The following is a 23,195-nucleotide window of genomic DNA, read 5'->3' as shown; positions in this document are numbered from 1 at the left end:
TGGACGATAAATCAAAAGTCAGATAGCGAACAAAGATAAAGATCTGAAACCTTGAGAAAGTGAAACTACATACAGGTTGCAGGAGATGCAAGGGGGCACAATGCCTTATCTGCTCAGAGGCTGGCAAAATCAGATTTGCACATATGAACTACAGTCATGATAAAAGGTTTATTAAATACTTTTTACAAAGGTGTTCTTTTTTTTTAAACAATGAAACATGTGTATGCTATTGCTGATTTTTTTTTACAGCAATGTGTGACCTTTTGTTTGGGTCTTGGATTGGCTCAGCTTTTGCACAAGTAGGAGGAGCTCCAAGAAAAAAAAGGGTTGGGAACCTTGTACTAAACAGTAAACTGTTTTTTTTTGTTTCATAGATGAAATTCTTAAAATGAGGGCGAAAACCTGTCAAAACTGTGCTTCCTGATTAACACTGTGAGCAAACCCAGAATGTTTTACACCATGTTTTGTCTTGCAGTGTACACCAGGAAGGCCACTTTTAACTGCTTTTCTTCTTTAATATGTTAAATTCATCCGTGAAAAGAAAACAGTGGTTTACTGTTTAGTAAAACAGAGATGCAGAGGAATTGGGGAAAATGTCTAAGCCTCACTTCAACCACTTTTCATTCTGCTCGAAAGAGCAACGAGAATAGTACATCATGTTGGTTATCAAGCACACACTAGTGAGTCATTTTTTAAATCTAAAACTTTAAAATTCTTTGACTTGTGGAAAAAAAAACTCCTCTAGTACTATGCAAAACAAGTATTAATCTGCTGCCTGGAGATATTCAGAAAATGTTCTGTGAAAGACTGGGAGGTTATAGTTTAAAGAGGAAGTCAAAGTAAAAGGGGCCAAGTGTTCATACAAGACTGAAGAGTTTCTGTAACACCATTTGTGGAGTTAAACTGTGAAACAGAAGAAGTGCTGACATGAAACAAATTTCAAACATAATTCTGTTCAAAAAGAGGAAATGTTTCCCAAGAGGTAGCATGATGGGTAACTATAACAAGTGTATTTTATTGGAATTAAAGTGTTTCTGCTTATGGTAAATATGTATGTACAGTAGGTATGTTTGAATGTAAAAGCACTTCTTGTCTATTTTCTATATGAGTGATATACTGTATATTGAGAGGGCACTAGTTTGGAAAATTGATGGTAAAATTGTGACAATCTTTTGATCTCATTTAGGACATTTTAGTAAATGTAAGTAGATATTAAAGGGGTAGAATTAAATAAGTGTATAGTTCTTCCTCCTCCTTTTCGCTTGTGTAAATTGAGATGCTTTAGCATTTGCAAATGAAAGTTGCTCTTTTTTATTTTATTGCTGTCTAGTGGCTTTTGGTCTTTTAAACGGTGTTTAATTTGTCATGTACATGTCCAAAACAAATATATATCAATTAAATCAATAAATAAACTATAAAGTGTCATTTTAATTGAATTGTCATCAATTCCAAACAATAAGTATCTTGCAGGCAGAGCTGAGCAGTGCAAGTCTTCTTGTCAGCTTTGTTATTGTTTTGACAGAGAGCCCTGTGGTGGTGGACATTTTGCCTTTTTTTTTAAGATTTATTTTTTTTGAGCATTTTTGTGCCTTTTATTATGATAGAGGAGGACAGTGGATAGAGTCAGAAACAGGGATGAGAGCAGGGGAGAGACATATGGTAAAGGGCCCCCGGCCAGATTTGAACCCGGGCCGTCCGCATACATGGGGTGCGCCTTAAACCATGAGGCCACCTATGCCCCGCATTAAAACGAAAGTTTTGGCTGACAGGTGCAGGGTGCAATATTTTGCCTGGTAGCACTTAGCAGAACAAACTTTGTAAAAATGAAACAAACTGCATAGGTAGTCATCTGAATAAATATATTTGGTTTGCTACAGTACATTTATATACATAATTTAACCCTTTGTAGCTAAGATCAAACACAGCACGTTTAGTTTAATATGAGACTATGTTTCGGTCATGTATTTGTTAAGGATGTTCCTAAGCATCTATTTTCGTATTCGACTAAAAGCTAATTTAAATGTCGTTTAACCGACTAGTCTAAAGAGGAGAAAATCCTTAGAAAACAGTGTGATTCATAGGGTCATAGTCAGGGTCATAGTGTCAGGGGGTGTGACGTTGGTTTGATATACTCTTTCCAGCAAGGCTAACATTACAAGCTAGCGCTGCTAGCCTTCGTTCCTCTTTGCAGATTAATGTTGTGGTTTGATATGTGGTCTCTTTCCACTTCAGGTGGAAGTTACACATGAATTCAACCCTCGACAGCCTACATACCACTATATTTCAATCTACTATTTAAAAAAACTGTCATACCATGCTGTTCCTATTATTCATAACTGCTAATCCACCGCTAAGCTTCGCATGTTTACATCACAGACTTTAGAAATAACTGGACAAACCCTGTGTGACGTCAGCCATCTGCTTGCAATAGGCAGATTCAAACAGCTCTTGAAGCCAATCCATGGAGCTTTGAAATCGCTGTCTCAACCGAACTTTGGATCAACCTAACGGCCCACCCACTAAGTGCGACTTCCCGTCAGCTAGCTAGCTAGCATTCTGGTTGACAGAAACGTAGCCTCTGCCTTTCAAGCTATCTGTCAATCAAATGAGCCGTGCTTATCAGTCCACAGGGAGGTTTTTCCTAAATATGATCATAACGATTGTGGGACAAAAAAATTAACCCCCTGTACAGTATGAGCACAAGAAGGCATTAGCTAATGAGACACGTTTGGTTTTTTTGAACCAGGCTGCAAACCAGTTTATTTCTAGTGTAAAAACTGGCTGTTTAACAGGTGTCCAGACGGGACTTCCGGTGTTCTTGCAGCCAGAGTCAAGTGGACACTCGCGGTATTGCAATTTTTTGCACTTCCGCATTGGCTTCATTTTTCAGGACCGGAGGTTGCCGTTTGGTTTACATCCGTGAAGTGCCAGACAGGAAAGAAGAGGCCATTAACTGAAGCTACAGCAGCCTCTAGTGGCGGGAGGTTAATTACTGTTTAAAAGAGCATTACAGACCGGGATTTTAAGCCTGTGTTCATACAAATGATGGGTAATTCGTTTAGCCGACTCGTACATCCTGCGCTGGCTCATTTGATAAACGAATTTAACTGTTTTAGCAATCAACTGTGCACATCCCTGGTATTTGTGCAAATTATTAAATGATATAAAAGTGTTCGATTGATTAAAAATGTAGAAAATTATAATTAAAATTATATTTGTAAATATATTGAAATTATATTTTTCTGCATCACTCTCAATCTTGCCTATTTGAGTGCTGGTAGTGCAAAATTTAAAGGTCTCATATTTGACCCTTTGAGATAAGATTATAAAGGCAGAACTTTCCTCCAAGCCAGAAAAGCCAACTGAACCTAGGGGCGGTGCTAACTCCCTACATGACATCATGCAGGAAAAATCTGAGAACGGCTTGTTTTGGCACACTTTTTGTGAAAGGTGGAGCAAGAAAGAGGGGGAGGGAATGGGCATAACAGCACCTAAATATTTGTAAGAGTGCTCTGAACTGTTCTTAGATTTTGCTCTTAGCTATGAACAAATCTGAGGTAAGATAACTTTGGTGAATGTCACAATCTTCTTAAAAACTGCACAAGAGGGTTTAAAGAAGAAATTTCACTTTAAGAACATTTGGTGAATTGGGCCTGTTTTTGATCATTAGTGATAAAAATGACCCTGTAATGACATGTAAAAATATTTCTAACATAACCTAACATAAATAGCCTAACATAAATACATCTGTGGTACTTTTGTGTCATGCATGAGAAATAGTTCTGAAGCTTAGAGCATGACAACTCAGAATGTAGGTGAACGAGGCGTAGCATTCATTTTTATGTCTGTACACCTGTACAGTTGAATGTTACCATCACTAAAGAGACCTTACTTTTCACTACTTCTTTTAAAAATCCAAATCAAGATTTGCATATGCTGCCTAAACATGACTAGTCCAGGCCTAACATGTAGGACGATGGAGGATGACACTCAAGCATGTCCTAAAAACAGCAGAGCTGTGTAATCAGCATGTAAAACAAGTATCTTCTCTGCTCAATGTAATGTTCTTCAGCGTTTGTCATCAAGCATTAACGCCATTTTCTTTAATCCAAAAATTATACATTTCCCACTGGAGCCTGTTGAAGCCCTTTTGTTTTTGTGTAAAGCTCATTAGTTTTAATGCTTTTCTTTCAAAACTGGATACTAAGATTTTACATGCCAATTGCATTCCTGCGTTTTTATGTTCGCAGACGAAATAACAGTGAAAAACGTCCCCTTGGTCTGACTTTTATTCCTCACCTTATTCCCAATGTCATTCATTTGCCACTGAAGGTAACAAGCCTTTTCCACTCTGTGCTCTGTAACGGCAGACCTTTAATAGCCATTTCCCGGTGTGGTGAGGGGAGAGAGGGGGAACATGTTTATTTGTGTGTCTGCACATGCCTCTCCAGCGATTCTCTCTGCTCCATTCACCCAGCTGCTGGCTGGAGGAGTGATTCATGGGCCTGACAGATGCCTGGTGCAGCTGGATCTGTCCTTGATCATCCCAAAAGCCTGGACAGCACTGTCATTCACCATTGCCCAAATTATCTCTGTATTGACTGCAGAACCCTCTGTGACAGCGCCGTAATGGCTAATTACCCAGGATGCTTTGGGTACTTTTAAACCCCAGAGTGTTCCCTTGCTGTCTCGCCATGCGGGCTGCTGCTGCTGCTATCGTGTGTCGCTGTGAGGGCCAGCATTTCCTCCAGCCCCACCTGAGTACCATAAGCTAAGGGTCCCGGAGCAGAGTGTCTGAGGAAAATAAAAGGCATAATACGCTCTTGTTGAGGAATTATACATCGATGACAAACGAACAGCACCCGCAGTCTCAGAGGTGTTTGGTTAAGTGTAGTTTGTAATGTCTCACAGGAGTAAAATGTGCACATAAAACAACATTTACTGTTTATCCCTTTCTTTTTCTCTGCATGTCAGGGGAATCTCCTCATGAAACTTAGACAGTTTATCATCACAAACCTGAACAAGGATGTAAGAAAATAATTGCTGATTTAAAAACTTTTGAGTATGTTGATGTGAAACTATTTCTTCTGAAAAACATTTTTGGAAGTAGCTATTAAAATAATGGTACACTTAACTCACAATATGACTTTTTTTTTTAATTTTCTAATTTGATGGAAAAAAAAGTCAATTCATAAATGTGGCTCTTGTTTCAAATAGTTTTTTTTTTAAATGTGAGCTTATTTAGTCACTAATAACACAACATGTTCTTATTCTTTATGAAAAGTGACTCTGATATTATCTCATAAAAAGACATTTTTAAAACTTTTTGAGAGTAAGATCATTCTAAAACAAATCCTTTATCTTAAAATACACATATATCACCAAAAAATAGAGTTTTGGTGTCTGCCACTGAAGCACAGACATAAAAAGATGTTTTTAGATGTACAACAGGCCCTTTTTTTCTAATCATTAGCCCAAATCCTTATAACACCAATACCAATAGTAATTGTAGTGAATTATATAACATAGTAAATAAGAAATATGATTTTTGTAATAGTTAATTTTTTTAAGTAGACATGGCTTTAAATTCCCTGTACAGCAACAAAAAAATCGATATTTTAGGTTTGTTGTCGCCTTAGAGATAGGGTGAGGAGCTCAGACATCCAGAAGGATCTCAAAGTATAGGTGTTGCTCCTTCATGTTGAAAGGAGCCAGCTGAGGTGGTTCGGGCATCTGATTAGGATGCCGACTGGCTGCCTCTCTGTGGAGGTCTTCCGGGCACGTGCAACTGGAAGGAGACACCGGGGTAGACCAAGAACTCGCTGGAGGATTATATATCTCATCTGGCCTGGGAACGCCCTGGAACCCCCCAGGAGGAGCTGGAAAATGTTGCTGAGGAGAGAGATGTCTGGGTTGACCCGGCCCAGATAAGCGCAAAATGGATGAATCAAGGTTTGTTGTATGTTATGAACCACAAGACCAAATTCCAGTTATGAAACATATCTCTAAGTTTATAAAATTAAGCTTAAAAATCATCAAAAATGAGGTAGTAATATCTACTCTAGGATCTTATGGGCATGTCGGTTGAATGTGCGAAAGCTGAGCCCAGTCACGAGAAAGGTGAGCCTCTCACATTTAAGAAATATCTACAGCCTGTATGGAAGAACAATCTGTATGATATGCTGTTAAAGAAAAACCACATTAAGTCATGACAGGCTATCAGAATAGAACTGAAAAGTCTCTGTTTCATTTCCTCATCCTGTATTTAACATGTCAGAAATTACTTATATCCTATTTTCTGAGTTATGTGAAGTTATGTTCCTCTCTGTTTATCAGAAATCTTTAAGTTTCTGTAGAAAACAATCCATTTCCTGATGTTGCTCTCCAAAATAAAAGTCTGCAATGATGGTTAGCACTGGAGACTTTCGTGACAGACTTGGCAGGAATAGAACATGCCTATCATCAGATACTTCACTAAACTTGAGCATCTCAATGCTATCAAATAGGAGGGGTTGAACTGTTGCTGCTTTGAGAGAGACAATCCCTCAGGACTAAAGACAAGTGAAATATGGATTAAAACACACAGTCAGCAGGTTAGGTGTTTGTTCCTGCTGCACATGGCTCAAATGAAAAACAGACAAGCACTCCAGCAATTAGCCTTCCTCCTGACCTTAATGTGAACTATGGACAGAGTGCTGCTGCCTGGCTCTGTGCCAGAGCAGACAGAATTCTGTTATCTGCCACAAATCTCTCTGTTATGATGCTTTTAATGAACCGTGACTGATAGATTTGGTAAATTTACCTCACAAAGAACAAAAACACTGCAGCTACCTGGCTGTAACATCAGCTGACAACAAACTGTATTAAGATAAGCTGCTCAGTGATTCTATGTTGTAGTGTTCAGGGGGTTCGGTATTTCCCCAAAAGCACCTAACGACAGTGACTTGATACCACAAAACATACCATACCATGGACTTGTTACCGAATATTAATCCACTGATCCATGAACAACTAATGGATTAATTGATTAATGGATTAATAGAATAATGGACCAGCTTTGCTACCAGCATATATTCTTTTCATGTCAACATTGTTGCTTTAAGCTTGCAGCACGGTGCCATTTCAATGGATTATTTACATCATGTTAGTTGCACTTTTTTGGTCATTTATCAAGCCTTGCACCAGTGTTATTTTTGTCGACTAAAACTATGACGAAAAATGTTTGTCAATAGCCTTTTTCTCCATTACAAAAACTAGATTAAGACTCACAAAAATAGATCTGTGATGACAAAAACATACAAAAACTAAGTTTAGTTTTCGTCAAGATGACTAAAAGTAGACTAAAATGTAATGTAGTTTTTGTTTGACATTGAAGATCTCTGATATTTCTCCACTGTGGGTAAATCTGTCAAAAAACAGTGCAGCTGTAGCTATTCTGCCTCTCAGCTGTAGAAAGCAGGGACCCCAGATTTACCAGGGTGCAGAGAACACACTTCCATGACTTTGTATCAGATTTAGGCAAGAAAATAATTGCTTGGACTACAAGTAAACACTAAAATGTGAGGACTTTTTATGGACTAAAACTAGACTAAAATGTTTTGAGTTTTCGATGACTAAAACTAGACCAAAACAAAAAAGGATAGAAATGACTAAAATGTGACTAAAATTAAGACTAGAATTAAAAATAGCTGTCAAAATTAACACTGCTTTGCGTACCATTTTTATCTTGTCCATTACATGCTTACCTCACTTGTACCCACCCACCAGGTTGTAAAATAAGACCCATTTTTATCCAGTAAATCTTTGCTTGCTTGTCATATCTATGTGCCTCTAGTTTATTTAAACTGTGCATATTTTCATCCATTTTAAATTCTACTGCTAGGTATTGTTCTATCCCTTTGATGGAAAGTTTTATAGTTTAGTTAAAGTTCACCTTAAGTATACTCATCTCCATTCTGAAGCTGCAATGCTAGCCTCGACTTTGAGATGCATTTCAGGTGCAAGGTGACAGAGGGGAGTGAAAGGAAATGAACACGCAGACAGAAAGAAGGGAAGGAGAAGGTGAGGGAATAGAGGGTACAAAATCCCATCCTGACTGTTAGAGAAGATGATGAGGTCCCCAGAGGATGGACAGAGCAGAGAGGGGAGCAGCTTTTCTTCACAAAGACTCTGGTAATTTGCCACATCCTGTCCGCACAACCCGGCATGGAAGCCACTCTGTCCTTAATTACCAGGATAACAAACCCATCCCCTCTCCAGCTCCTCATGGCGCTGTTCTCCTAAAGCTGCTTTCCAACGTCGCTGTACCACCACCCAGGCTTCACGCGCTACCCCCCTTCCCATCAGTGTCGGCGCTGGAATGGATGGGCTCTAATGCTGTCTGCAGACAGTGGACGGATGGACACCAAATAAAGTGATAAAAGCTGAGAGAATGGTCCTGCCTCGGTTAGCAGCTCTGATCTTGATGGACAGGGGAGCTATAATGACACAGAGGCCTCACCTGAGTAAACTATTGCTTCTGACAGCCCTGTTAGCCATGGACACAGGGGAAACCTTTCAACAAGACCACTACCACTGATGGTCGCTGGCTAATGATGCAATTACCCGGAAATATGTTGATTACTTCTTTATAAAATGTATTTATCACATGCTATTTCTGTACAATCATTTCCTGTCTAATGTATAAATCACACCCTGTTTCCAGAAGTTTAGTTTGGTAAATACTTAATTGTACATCAGAGGACACTGCAAACCTTGTGGCTTGTAATGACATCCCTGTCATGAGACAAGCAGAGTATAGGGGCCATGGCCTTTTCGTCTGCCGCGCGTCTGTCAACTCCAAGATGGCGCCATGTCTGCCTCGGCTTTATTTGCATTGGCTTTTGCATACGTCCACGTTTGCTGCCTGCATCCTGACTCCACAGCATCAAAACAAAGAGGCAGAAGTGACACGACAGAGCTGCCTCACTAGAGTACATACAGATCCGTTCAGCTCAGAGGGAATGACGAGGCTGCATTAGCGCAGTGCTTGTGTGTCCCTCTTTTTTTTTTTTTTTTTTTTGTTAGCGAGCAGTGGGAGGGTCTGATATTCCTCGGGGTGAAGGGGTTAGAGGGGTGTGTGTGTCTGTGTAACCAGTCACCTGCTGGTAAATCCTATTAGCAAGGCCTGGGGGTTAAACCAACCATCACCATTAAAGGCCTGTCAGGGGAAAGCCCACAAATAATAGGGCTGATCGCTACAACTCACAAATAATAAGGTGCTTTGATAGAGGATAATCAATTAGTGATAATAGGAAGAGGTTGACAGTTGGAGGATGAGCCTAAAAGAGGAAAAAGAGCAGAAAAAACAACTAAATAACAGAGAAAAATGGGAATTTACACTGTAGTAAAAACTTAGCATTCAAAAAGCACCAATAAATCTAACAATATACAACATTTCAGCTTGTTTGTTATTGTCATATTGACAAATTGTAGTATGTGTCATTTTGAGGAGACTCGACCTGCACAATATGAGAACATAATGACTTTTGTGTTCAATATTGTGATAAAATGTCAGATAAATACTGAAGAGTGAATTCTTAGTCAGTTTCTGCTTTTTATTTTTCACTCATTCCCTGTTTGCCTTTCTTTAACATTACACCGGCAAAAATTGATCCGAGTTTAGCTGATAGCTATCTTTAGCTTCATACAGTATCTAAACTATTCTAAAGCATTGCCATCATACCTACACCTTCATTGGACAGGTAAAGCTTATGCATGCTGATTAACAAGGTACTGTTTATTTATTGAGAGGAATCCTGATATTTGCAGTTGGTTTAGTATGAATACTCACATTGTGATATTAATTAAACCAGTGGTTCTCAACTGGTGGGTCAGGACCCAAAATTGGGCCATGGCTCACTCCAGTGGGTCGCAAATGTATGCCAGGAAAAAAAAAAGTGCCCAAGTTGTAACCCCTAATGAAACATGCAATAAATGTATACATATATTTTTGGATTGTGATTCCTCTTTAAGGGGTCTTGGTGGGTCCGAAAGCCCAATCAGTTGAGAACCACTGAATTAAACTGTGGCTAACTGATACCTTAGGTCAGTGGTTCCCAACCTGGGGTCCGGGTATCGTCAAAGATTTCGGGGGGGTGCTGGGACTACTCTGACACTTGCGTGAGAATTTGTTCGACAACCTGATTTAATTTAGTCTGATTAGAGATTGAAACTTCTCTGTTTACATGGACACTACAACACATGATACGATTCACATGTTTGTGCTCATGCATCATACACTTAGTCTGAATTAAACTGCTCTGCCATGTGCAGCATCATCCAACCTGTCAAATCTACCAAAAATTTGCTGCAGAAGAAAAAATTCTTCTTCGTCTTTGTTGTAAATAAACCACCAGCACCCGCTTGTTTTTTCAACTCCTACTCGCATGAAATATTGGATTGTTCTACTTTGTTATGCCTGTCTCAGCAACAGACCAGTTTTATTTTGCTCCTACCATGTTTCTGTCTGGTCCATCTTTGGGGCAGACATGCACAGTAAGACTAAACTCACCCCTAACAGGGAGAGATGATCAGATCAAGTGTTTTCATGGAAGCTGATCTGAAAGACTATCGATATAAACCGCCCCTCTTGATCAGAATGAAATTTCTTTCCGAAAGAGCTGAATCTGAGGATTTTATTCCAAATAAAGTGTTCATGTGAAGCATTTTTAGTCAGATAAGGCATTTTTTTCCAATTGTAAGTGGTCCATGTAAACATGGCTATCGTCAAACTTAAATGTACATATCGCTAGCTTTAGGCCAAAACCTTGTAACTCCACTATCAATGCTTGTCAGGGAATAAAAACAAGTCTTTCAATTAATTTAATACTGCATGGTCATAGTCAGCATCTTTTCACACTATTTATTGTTTTAAATTGGTTAGAACTCACTGAGATGTCTAAAGGGTGACTCATCACACTGATTTCTGAAAAAAAAAAAGTAAAATCGTGATAAATGCTTGTATGAGGTTTTTGCTGACGGCAGCAATATACTCTTTTTAAATCATTATTAAAAACATCATGTATAACCGCATATAAGATCCACTAAAAAGATTTTTAAAATAAAGAGGATCTGTTCATTCTTTAGTAAAAACAATCAAATTTTCTGGTGGGGGAAAATTCTGAAATTTTTGAGGTTATAAAGATGAACAATTACAAGAAAACAAACTCAGATATTTAGAGTTGAAAAAGCTGTTAATTTATGAGAAAAATTACAATTCTTATTTAAAAAGGAAAACTTAAATTTGGACATCAAAAACTCAAAAATTTCAAGTCTTCAATCTGATAAATCTTTGACAGCGTTAAGTCAAAATTTACAACAAACCAAACTGAAAACAGTGTTTGGATTTTTGACCTGTTGACTTCGTAATTTCAAAAATTCTAAGTTTTTCGCTCTGCTTGCTATTCTGCACACATGTATGGTTTTGTTTTAACGTCTTTTATTTTTGCAGTTGTTGTAGTTTATATGAAGTATTTTATTTATTTATGTTTTATTAAGAATTTCATGTCTTAATTCAATTTTTTCATTATCATCATTATCAGTATTGCTGTTTTCATTGTTATAGTTTATTCATTTATGTTCTCATTATCATATAATTTTTATTATGTAACACTTCCTGGATACTTTCTTCTCTTTTTTGGTCCTTATATTGTTTTCATAATCTTTCATTATCTTATTCTTGTAAACGTGCAGGACGATGGGTTCAATGCAAGACATATGATACAGAGTTGGTTAACACACCAGTGTGTTTAAGTATAGTTGTATCACCTTCTTTTGTTTTACTTGGAGCAAATAAGGGACTCTTTAAATGTTTACAATGTTTCTGTTTATTGAAGGAAACAATAAAATCTAAATTTAAAAAAAATCTAAGTTTTGGTTACCAAACATTTACAACTTTTAAAGTAAAAAAAATCCTGTTTTTTTCTCATAAATTAACAGCTTCTTTAACTTGAGAATTTTCTAGAGTGGCACCTATAATAACATCATTATAATGGATGGTTTATAAATAAATCTTTCGTCAAGAACAAGTGTGTGAAGGTCTGTCATGTTGTGATTGCGTCAATTAAAACAATAAAAATTGGTTTGTACTTTCTCCAAGTTGGTCTTTAGGGGCTTATTTTTCTTAAATAGGAGTGTGTGTGTATGTGTGTGTGGGGGGGTGGGGTGGAGGGGTCATGGCCTGTAAAACATGAGGTCTGACTTAAACATAAAGCTTTCTAGCTAATGATACCATGCTTATATGATGAGGGAAATACAAGCTGGGTTTTCAAGGTAACTAACAGAAACCAAAGTGTTAATGCTCTGGGTGTTCTCACATAAACTTTGTTTTATGCAACAATTTGCCCATGAAATTAGACGTCAAAGTAACTCACCACAGCTGTTTTCAGACTGCATGTTTTGGAGCAAACAGTTGAGGTGTCCGATTTGACTTTCCAGCCAACCCAAGGACGAAACAGCGATTACTTTTTAGGCCTTACCATCTCTTAGAACAAACTACAGTGAAAGTAACAGAGCAGATATTGTTATCCGAGGATTAGAGTGTCAGCCAAAACATTTCCATATGTTTTCTAAAGGGAGGAAAATGAGGTGAGAAGAAGTTGGCAAAGCAAGTGTTAAATGAGATGAGAAGTGACAGTTTACATCTCCAGCCACAATTAACACGTTGATGGCGTTTTTCGCCGGGCCCCTCACAGTGATAATGCCTGTTGTCAAATCTGTTTAGCACGCCAAATCTCCTGGAGCCTTCAGCTAGGCAGCAAGCTTTTGACAGATTGAAGGTTCAGAGATAGGCTATCATGACAGATGGAAGCTGGCATCGATGTTCAGCTCTCGCCAATCACAGGGGACCTGCCCCCCTTATTCTGCGGGGCGCAGCTCCGCAACCTTCCCCCCTCTGATGGGAGCAGGGGATGGCATTGTTAAGCAGTGCATCTGTGAGACTCAGTCTCCTCTGATGGAAGCATAAGGCAAAGAGCTCTCAAGCAAAAGACGGCCACTGCTGTAAGCGCATTTCAGATATGATGGGAGGCTAGCTCAAGGGAATTGTGGAAGAGAAAAAGTTTGAAACATTTTGAGAAGCAGAGGAAGGACCCAGGAGAGAAAAGAGCGACTGCAGGAAGCATCAGCTATTCAGTAATGCCATCATTAAAACTAATTATTACATAAAAATGTTTAAAAATGCACCACACAGTCACAGCAGAGTGGAGTTTGACAGAAGCCTTTATCTGATCAGTCTTTATATCTGATTAGTAGAATGACATTTTTCTTCTGACCAGCAGAATCTCACCTGTTAAATACTCAATATTGCGAGAGAAAATCAATTTAGACAGCCTTGGCTTGTGCATAAAGTCCTCCTTAGAACTCAAACTACAGTATGATTACCCTTAATGAGATCCACCTGAAACAGTGGCACAGGAGAAACTCATTAAATCGAGCTTGTTCTAATCAGACAGGCTTATATGGATTTTGCAGACATCAGAAAATGTTCTGAAAAGAAAAATACACCGGGGCCTCTGAAACAGAAGAAGGGATCCGATAATTAAGTGTCTGCCATGCGCTGATGATATCACGAGTGTTAATGATCACTATAATGACAGTTCACGCTGCACCCAGTTGATTTACAATACACCTACTGTGAGGCACCACTGCGACAAACACTGCAGCAAGCAGACCCAAATGAAAACAGCTTAGCACAGACTAAAAAGCTATGAGTTAGACCCCATAGGCACTTTAAAGGGGAGGAATTAAATGCTTTTTTTTTCACATGGTAACATTTCTGCAGGTAGATAACTTTGAGACGCGGTGTTGTCGGTTCACTTACTGGCAGGCAGCCCTCTAAGTTGTTTGGTCTCTCCCTCCCTGTTTAGGCGAACACATTGTTGATTCAGACCCATCATGTTGAGGCTTGAGGTCACCCTGTCTCAGGCTTGGCTAGTTAGCAGCAGCCCACCTGATGGCCCAGAGGAAATCACAGCAGCCGCACTCACAGGAGAGGGCCTGACAGCCAGGCCCCGCACCAGAGAGAGGGGTCCAGCCAGAGGGGGTGGAGAGGGGAGGGTCAGAATGGGGGGAGGAGGATGAGAAAAGAAGAGAAAGGAGAAGGAGGAGGGGAGGGGGGGTCCTTCAAACATAGAGAGGGATGAGAGACGGCTAAAGAGGGCGCAGTCAGTTGTGAGGTGATCGTCGCTGCTGTGAGTTTTTAAGTCTAGAAAAGAATAGGCTCAATGATGAAAGAGGGATGTAAGAAAAGAAACGGGGTTGATAAAAAGGGTGACACTAACTTACTGGGTGGTACACCCAAGAAGAAAAAGACAGAAGAAGAAGTTGTAGAGAAGAGTGTTAGAGAGTGATGAGGATCCTCATTCACAAAGATGGATGCTTGATATTTTGGGTGCACAGAGAAGGGTTTTATCGGATCCATAAAGGGGCCTGGTGTAGTGGTCGAGTTGTCTAGTTTTTTCTAACACCTAACAGCAGTTTCTGTTCAAGCAGAAGCAAAACTGCACAGTGTAAATGAAGTGAGGCATCAGTGTAAGTTATCCTGGGGCAGTGATGCTGCTCTTGCAGAGAAAACGTTGGCTGTAAAATGCTGTGATGAACAGCAGACATTTCCAGTTCACAAGTCTCCCAGTCTCTCCTGAGAGTCTGCTTCATCCCTATTATAGCCAATAATAGCCCATTGTAGTCATATGCTCTTTCTCTTCACTGTGACTGAATGAGGACACATTATTTACCGAGAGGAGACAACGCTAATACGCCGCTGCAGAAAACTGCTGACGGGAAGAGGGCAAAAAATCAGAGGTTTCCCCTCCTAGAGGACGTTATGCTTCTTTTATATTTCTATTTATGCTCTAATAACATCCCACAGTCTGCCAACACACCTCTAGACAACCTCCAGAGTCGCTCCCACTGCAGGTTCAGCAGCAATTTGATAAAGTGAGGTGGTAGAAATCAATGTTTGATTCTCACCCCGCAACAGTACGATTATGTTGATGCTGATAAGGTCATTTTGTGTTACTTTAGATGAACAAAGCTGCTTAAAATGAGTGAGTATTGTACTGTATTGTATAGAGTGGCCCAAAAGTTTCATAACAGGTATGATCAAGGTGTATAAGATCACAACACTTTTAAAGTCCCTGAAAAGTGAAAAAAAAAAAAAAACTGTCTTTTAACTTACTTGAATGACAGACTACTGTGTTATGAACCCCCAGGCCAAATATCGGTCATGAAAAACATCCTTAAGTTTATCAAATTAAGCTTCAAAATCATGAAAAAAGAGGCAGTAACATGTGCTCCGGGATGGTGTGGGCGTGTCTGTCGAATGAGCTGAAGCCACGCCCACTTTCCAGAAATACAATCCTCTCAGATTTTAATAAAATGCTTCTTATCAGTGTGCAGCTGCCTCGCTCTGTGCCGGAGCAGAGATGAGGATTAAATTTATTGTTTTCCGGTAAAAATCTTGATGTTATGACACCTTAAAAGAGCCGTGGCAAACAACATACATTTGGGAAAATTACCAAAGAGTTATTTACAAGCCTTTTCACCTGGCAAGTAAACGTCAGGATAACGCAGTCACAGGTGAAACATTATAACATCAGCGTCTTTTTACAGAGGGAGGCGGTGACGTCCGTGAGCTCCAGACATGGATCATTATTAGAAAACATTTTAAACAGTAAAATCATCGATTTACATGCATTTCTTTGGCCTACATTCATACTGCTGCAGCACGTAATCCTGCCTTTCCTCCTCTTCTCTCCTTCATTGTAAGCAGCAGGCAGGTACCACTGTGTCACCTTTATATCACTGCTCATCACAGCCTTATTCAGAGTAGTAAATCAACGTATACACAACCTTTTTTAAATAAAAATCTAAATTGCGTTAAAATAACATACAGTCACTACTTAACTGCATAACCACATGTCTCAAAAATTCATCAAATTTCTGTCATATTTACATTTTCTTTATTTGGCAGTCTGTAATCAAGGCTGAAGTAAATGTGATGTTAAATTGCATACTGGATGAACAGGCTACTTGTTTAAAGCTTCAGCTGCAGGAATTCTGTTTTAAAGACCATATACTTTAAAATGCAAATCAAAAGGTCAAATGTGCTTAATAAACAGTAAAGTAGATTTTAAAACAAAGATGAAGGCACACATAATAATTCTAAAGTGGTGCAGAAAAATTTAGAAATTGCTCCAGAAGACAGAATAGATCAGAATGCAGGAAAATACATGTTTGGCACTTAAATATATTGTAGGATAAGACCTCTACATATACACACACGCACACACATATAATGCATTGGCCAACAGGATGGTGCAGAAGAAATAGAGAAAAATCTAAGAAAAGGTTGTTTTTCACTAACTTGCAAATTTGTCTTAGAAATTTAATGAGAAAAGATCGTCTTCTGGCCATAAAAAAATCATGATATGATTTTTTTCCCATATCGCCCACCCCTACATATAACTGGCTGTTAACTTTCCATGAAGACAGGTGAGTTCATGGGCTCAGATTTTTTGCCCTGCCCAAGTTAAACCCAGCCAGGAAAGAGGTGAACAACTTTATAACTATGTAAATCCAAAATTCAGTCACACACAGATCTCAGTGTTTTCGCATGTTTACAGCAACTTGAATCAAACATGTCTAGTGTGTAAAGACACAATGTTTGTATTTTACTTTACAGGGACTTAAGCAAACATGCAGACTGACGTCAGATCTAGTGGAGTTCTATCAGAACCTCACTTGTGCTTCAAACAAAGTAAAAACACTAGAGCAGAAAAAACAGCCTATAACATATTTTGAAAAAATAAATAAATAAATAAAACAGCTACAAAATTTAAGCCCTCACAGTCTTGCATTTAGGATGATTATTGCTAAATTGATTAATCAAGTTCTAATACTTTTTAAGACCCTGCAGATACCTCCAAATAAAGAAGCCTTTGCAGCTTTAAAAGGCTACTAAAAAAAAACAATTTCTACAGACACATTCAGCTAAATGACCTCAGTTAATACAGTCACTAACTGAACAGAAACACCAGGACCGCTATATTCATGTGTGTTACTGTTGATTAACGATGATTCTATTAAGAAATGGAACAGATTACCAGCAAGTATAACAGATTGTGACAATTGCTTAACATTTACAAATAAAACTTATATGACCCAGTTATGTACTCATTCGTAATGTCTTTCTCCTCTTCTGAAGCCTGCTCCTGAGGGCTTTGGAATATCCTGATTTTATATAACCTCATTGTGGGTCTGTTATTTGTAATAGTACAAAATGTGTCCATCTCACTGTAAAACTGTGGGTTTTTCTGGGTTCTGTTTTGTGTACTGCCCTGTGTGACGTTTCATGTTTTTTGTAATGAGATGATGTGCTGATTCTGGCATATTTAAATTGATGTGTATTGTGGATATGCTGATGAATGCATGCTGTCATAAGTCAATAAACTAAAATTAAATGAATAAATAAAAATCTGATCTTAGCATTGACATCATACTTACCTCCTCAAATGTTGTCATGTTTGTAGTTTACATCCCACACATCAGATTGTATATGGCTTGAGCTCTCACATGCACCCTTTAGAGGTTTCTTCCTGCAGGCAGTCAAAGAAATTGAGAATTAAACTCACATAAATCAGCAAGTATATTTGTGACTTATTGAAAGAATGCTTTTCACCATCTTAGTCTTTTAATTTGAGCTTTAGCAGATGCTTTCTTCTACTTCTGCATCTATGCATGTGGTACAAATAGGTGAATTAGTAGCTGTGTCACCACTATCAATAGTTCTTCCCTTTTTTACCTTAATTATTTTTTTATTTTTTGCCTTTTTTTTGCCTGCTTAGGAAAGAAGTCGATCTTGCAACTAGTGCGTTGAGGACTATAGCCTAAAAATATGGACGCCTGCGCTACCAACAGAGCTTAACTGGCACAAATTCAATACTATTATTTACTCAGTAACAGGTGCATTAAAATTGTATAATACCTCAGAGTTATTGTGGTTTAGGTAACACTGCACATTCTAAAAACCAGTCAAAGAAGCACAAGCACAAAAAGTGACTACTCCTAAACTACTTTCCAGCCCATAAGAGTTGCACATGCATGCACAGATTAAGATCAGTTTAGAAATAAGAGTGCTGCTTTGTCCACAGGTGGCGCCAAGATCAATGCAAAACAAGTTCCTCACAGGAGCTTTAAATTATGATTACATCTCACACAATCATGAGCAATGCACAAATTAAAGTGTAAGAAATGAACTAATTAAATGAGCCTTTAAGTACTCGTTAAAATGTAATCTCAATGGATAAAGGCTCTTCTTCTGGAGCATTTCATCAGAGCAATAACTGCAAACTGCACATCAAAACCTCTCTGTATAAATGTCCCACTGAACAGTTTCTTTAGGTTTCCATTTTGTGCTTATGTCCAAAGGCATCAGGAGACAAATGCTTCACCACAAAGTCATACACCATTAATGCAGTCAGCGGTGCTGTAGCCTCAGAATCTTATTATCTTAGTTGGTTCAGCCTCATTAGCCGTTCTATGCATATTAATGGATGGGAAATGGAAAACTATACCCCATTTAAGAACAAAACATGCTCAAAGTACTCGCTGCTTCCAGGTTATGGGACATAACTCACTCTGCAAATTGCTATCATCGGGCTCCTGGCAGAACCCTGCTGTTTTCTTTACCCAAAAGCCCCTGGTTGCCTCATGGAGACAGAGTTTCATTAACCTGCACTGCATTCAGATGCCATTATGGCTCTAATTATGGCACACACTCTTGTGAGGAAGTGCCTGGGTTCTCAAAGACTTTTATGTCCGGCTGTCCTGTCGCCAAGGCCAGGGTCGTCCCCGCAGCAGGCCCTGGTTCCAGATAGGGAAGATGTGCTAATCTCAGATGCATTGAAGCTGGCTTTGTAGACTTATGCAGGCTTATCTATCATGGTCACGACTGCATTAGACATAAGACCTTAAGTTTGAAGGCACCAGAGTAGAAAGGAGAGCAAATTAAATTCTTCTCATCTACCTCCTCAGCTGTGTCCAGATTTCATCAGTCAAAAAAAGTGTAATACTAGCACCTAGCAGGGCAGATACGTCTTTATGCCCTGCTTGCTCTCCAAAGTAAAATCTACTTTTAACAGTCAGTACTTAATGGTAAGAGAAGCAAGATAATGGCAGTGTTTTTCCCCGCAAGACTCTGCACATCTGCCAACAGACCAATGGAGACCTTAGCTGGGGAAACAAATAAAACCTCTGTCCAGTGTCTCATTATCCATGAAAGTATCTCCTCTTCTTCCTCTGTCTAATCAAAGAGAAAGGAAACACAGGAACAAGCCAAGAAATTCCAGCATGAGGGAGATTGAAGCAGTTCCCTCAGCGTTGAGCACTGCTCACTCACAGCAGATAGTGAAGGTAAGAAGATCCTTTGGCAGGTGCTGCACTGCTGTCAGAGCTGGAGATGAGCTCTGCTGCTGGATAACATCTTTCCAAATGCTCAAAACTTGTCAGTTAAGAGTCTGCCAGAAAAAGGTGGACAGCTACTAACCTCTCGGAGAAAAAAACAAAGACCAACAGTAAGTTCAAGCCATGAAAAGAAAAGTTTAGATTTTTCTGAGTGCAATTATCTATCTTGTCCCAGAGAAAAGTTAGCACCTGTATAAAGCAATTTTTCAATGCACAACATGGGAACAATGCAAGAAAAGAAGCATCAAAACCCATAGAGAAGAAGCAAATTGTAAGATTTTGATTTTTCTTTAAAGAAAATTCATGCATTTATCAGCTGTCACTAACAAAGTCAAGAATCATCCAGCAAACAACTTCATTAGAGAGTTTTCAACCTTGCTAATGGATGCTAATGTATAATTTTTAGTTTTTGTGGTTTAAAGTTCAAAATTGTAGTTTCTTTGCATCTACAAGTTACAGACTCAAATATTCTTAATGACCGTGAATGATCTGATGCAGTGACAGAGGCCCTATTTTTTCTAAACAGCATGCTAATTTTATGATCGGGACTTCCTCATTCATATTAAACCAAGGGCCAAAGCCGAAAAAATGTCATATGCCAGCCTTCTCTTCCCATTTTGTCAATTCAACATGCTCTACAGGCATGGAAAGCATCACAGCAAAAGCAGAGTAAAAATGTATGATAAAATAACAACAAAAAAGTATCATAATTGGTATCAAAACCTGGCTTTAGTTTTAACATTTTGGTTAAAAATATAGATAGTCTACAGCATATTTTATTATTATTTTTTTAATGTGTAGACAGTCCTGCTCATGGTGCTGGTTTGGTGTTTTCAGCTCTTCTTTGGCCACAAAAGATTTGTGCTGCAGGACACTGTTGCACTTTACCCAGCAGATATAGTAGCTTGGTTGCTCATCCTTGTAAATTGTTTTTTTTTTTTTTTGTTGCGGTAAAAAGTGGAAACAACCTGTTTCTGAGGTCCTTGTATGAAGGACATGTGGTTCGCAAGTGCAGCTCTGTTTGTACCTCCTGTTGACTGCAGCGGGTGCACAGCCTTCTTTAGGGATCCAGCTTTGTCTGTGGCGTCCCTTCTCCTTTCTCTCTTACAATGCATAGTTAGTTTTTAGAAAGATGACAGCAAAACACAGACCTGTGTGTTTCAAGCACATAAACACTTCAAGTTTTATGCTAAACATCTTAATATGACAGAATATATTGAAGATACTGTGCTTAACAAATTTATTAGACCACCTGTCAAAAACAAGAAAACATATTTTGGTGAAGTGCTCTAATGCGGACTCGTTCATTTTCAGTGAGCTCTCCACGTTTTACCATTTTGAAAAGGAATGAGGAATTTCAAACTAAATTCACCTTTTGTATCCAAATTTGAGCCGGCTCACTGAGCTTCTCTGAGAAGTCAGAAATGAATTAAGCATAACATTCAACCACTAAAACTCATTTTTCTGTTCAGGAATGCAAGTAAATAACTATAATTTGACATATTAATTGAGAAATAATAAAGTGCTGTACTATTTTTTCAGTTTTTTTTGTCAATCAGTAAATTTGAAAATTAATGGATAACAATAATAATTATATTTTAGCATCAAAAATATCATTTCGGTTATAGAGCTTCTACATATTGGTGTATTAACCATTGCAGAAACATAAAAAATGATTCTGGTAATTACCAATGCTGTTAATTTAGGGCAGCTGTGGCATAAACCTTACTTTGGGTGGTGGTCTAATAAATTTGTTAAGCACTGTATACAGAGTGTACATAGTCCGCATTCATAACTGTTTGTTTCTTTGTGTCCAACGCTGGGAGCAATGTAACCCAGAGTTTACTTCTTTGTATATTTAAATCTACCTGATCAATAAAAAGCCTTACGTGTTTGGATACTGTGTACTATGGGGCACTGAGGTTTATAACAAACCTTGAGTTCCTAACTCATCATTGTATTCTGTATGATTGAGTTGGTTGGCCTTCTTTATCAAATCTAAATCTTTGGCTTATCCTTATTAATAAGGCTATACTCAGCCTGCTTCCATCATACTTGTGTGATTTAATTCATGTGAAAAGTTCTGGAAGTTAAAGTCTTCACTCTGTGACTCACTCACAAGGCTTACTTTTGCTATCTGTACCAAAAGTCCATCTTGAAATGGGTAAAAGGAGTTTCAGGTACACTGCTCCTGCAGCCTGGCATCTGCTACAGGAGACTCTATGTCTTGAGGAGCCGGCTCTTAAATCATTTTAAAGTAGATTGGAGGTATTGGAAGATGATGCTTGAAGTTGTAGATGTTTTGACCAATAACGTTGTGCTCTGTGAGGCAGAATTTGTTGATCTGTGTTTTTAACTGTTATATTTCAAGTCTGTAACTCTGTTAACTGTGCTGCTGCCTGTCTTGGCCAGGACATGCTTGTAAATGAGAATACTGATCTCAATGAGTTCTTTCTACTGGATAAATTAATTTAAATAAAATAAATAATCCTCCAAAAGATAACCCAGTTGCCACCGCTGCCAGACATTTACACATCCCTAGCTAGTTCTTTTGCTGTCTCACTTACTTCTTCACCCGCTAGGAAAAATGAACCATTATCTTAAAATGTGGTTAACAGTCTAAAAACTCTATGATGGGAGGCATTAGAGTAGATGATCATTTCAACAGAAATGTTGTCAGTAGTGTTTGCCTAAACATTTACCATGTGAGTGAGTCAACTGTGTTCTTCTACTGCAGGGGTGTCAAACTCAAGACCCGGGGGCCAAATCCGACCCGTGGAACAGTTAAATTCGTCCCGCAAGATGATCTCATATTTCTGTTATAGCCGGCCCATCAGTATGAGGTCTGCAGATTTCCTCAAGTACAAAAATATATACTTATCCATTATGATTTAAGATATCCTTGTTAAGTCATAAAATCTGAAAAAGGAGTAAAAATAATTAGATAAGAAGTCAGGAATGTGGTAAATGACATTAATTTCTGTTTTAGTTTCACATTTTCAATTTTGCATCTCACAGTTAGGACTCAAACTTAGGATTTTGACTTTTAATTTCATACTTTGAGCATTTCAACCTATAATTTTGACTTCTTATATAATATTTTCAGCTTTAAGATTCATAATTCTGATTTTTTAATTCTGATTTTGGCCTTTTTAAGCAATTATTTTGTATCTTATCTCATATTTTCAACTCCAAACTTTGACTTCATAATCACATAGTTTGACCGTTAATACTCACAATTTAAAATTTTGAATCATATTTTGACTTTTAATTTCATATTACAAATGTTATTTCAGATTTTGACCTTTTTCCACTCATGATTTTGACTTTCTTTCTATTATAATTGCCTTTAAAAAACATACATTTTTGATTGTGAGCCTTTAAACTTATCTTTTTAACATTTTAGCCTAAATGTCAAAATCATTTATCATCAGTGTTTCAGGTTTTTTTTCATGTTTTTATTACTGGTGAAATGAGGTTGACAGTTTATGGTTTAAAAAGCTGACCCTGTTAGGCCCTCAGGTTAGTCCTGAATCCAGAATCTGGCCCCTGCCTTGATCGAGTTTGACACCCCTGTTCTATCATTACAATTACATTAGATTTTTTTTTCTCAGCCCTGTCACATACAATTACAAACTACTTAAAACTACTTGAAATAAGGGACTACATGATAGATTTCTGCCAAAATTCTT

Source organism: Cheilinus undulatus, linkage group 15, assembly GCF_018320785.1.
Source record: "Cheilinus undulatus linkage group 15, ASM1832078v1, whole genome shotgun sequence".
In the NCBI taxonomy this organism is placed as follows: domain Eukaryota; kingdom Metazoa; phylum Chordata; class Actinopteri; order Labriformes; family Labridae; genus Cheilinus; species Cheilinus undulatus.
This window is presented reverse-complemented; position numbering follows the sequence as displayed.